Raw genomic sequence first — 901 nt, 5'->3', positions numbered from 1 at the left:
GGCCGCGCTTCCCTGGTGAGCCACGAGACACGCCAAGGGCTGTGTGCAGCCAACAGGGAAGCAGGAGGGAGGTATCTTCGAGCTGGCCCATCTCGTCTGTTTCTCCCTTGCCACTTGGCTGGAGGTGGGAAGGGAGTGAAACGTTCCACAGCTGAAGGTTTTGTGCTTGGCCATGAGGATTAAGCCCGAGCCCCCGGCACGGCTGCTGGGAGATGGGTTTCTGACTCGCATCCAGCGCACTCTGCGGGCCACCAGCTGAACCCCCTGAGGCCAAGAGAGTCGGGTTTGAGGTGGCAAAAAGGGGGCCTTTGAGGCTCCCAGCACGTCTTGAGGAGCAAGGAAATAGCACAAGGTTACCAGCATCCCTGGGTGGGCTCGAACCACCATCCTCTCGGTTAACAGCCGAACGCGCTGACCCATTGCGCCACAGAGACACCTAGAGACCTGTCCTGCTGTCCAAGCTCAATTTGGGCTGCTTGTTACTTCATTTCTCCCCAGTCAAATACGCTGATCCACTGAAACGTGCTGTCCAAAAAGTAGAATAAAATTGAGCAACAAATGCTGGCATCTCCCCAGTGCTAACTCGGACTGGAATTGCTATTTTCAACAGCCATTGTCATTTCTTTTAGTGCTGATTGTTGAAAGGGAAGACAGGAATATTGCACTGGCAAATTCCCCACAGAAACAAAGAGTGGAACAAAAGAATAACAAAAGCACCTCACTTTTTCCTCATTTATGTAGGACAGTCTTACCATATGGATCCAGATATCCTCCAATCACACAAGCTGAAAATTGTTCCACTTTACTGCAGTTCTGTAACCGTGCAGGGACCAGTCCTGTCTGTGTTCTGTGCACATCCAAAATTCCTCCTGAATTGAGAAGGGCCTTGCTTTTGTGACTA

General features: G+C 51.4%; 1 non-coding gene across 1 annotated transcript; it reads right to left on the bottom strand.

Moving 5' to 3' along the window:
- Positions 1 to 360: 360 nt before the first annotated feature.
- TRNAN-GUU lies at positions 361 to 434 on the bottom strand. The gene has a single exon. It is a non-coding gene; the product is annotated as a tRNA-Asn (tRNA).
- Positions 435 to 901: the final 467 nt, after the last annotated feature.

This window comes from Chelonia mydas, chromosome 12 (genome assembly GCF_015237465.2).
Source record: "Chelonia mydas isolate rCheMyd1 chromosome 12, rCheMyd1.pri.v2, whole genome shotgun sequence".
NCBI lineage: Eukaryota > Metazoa > Chordata > Testudines > Cheloniidae > Chelonia > Chelonia mydas.
Note: the sequence above shows the minus strand (reverse complement) of the source record. Positions and strands in the feature narration are given on the sequence as shown.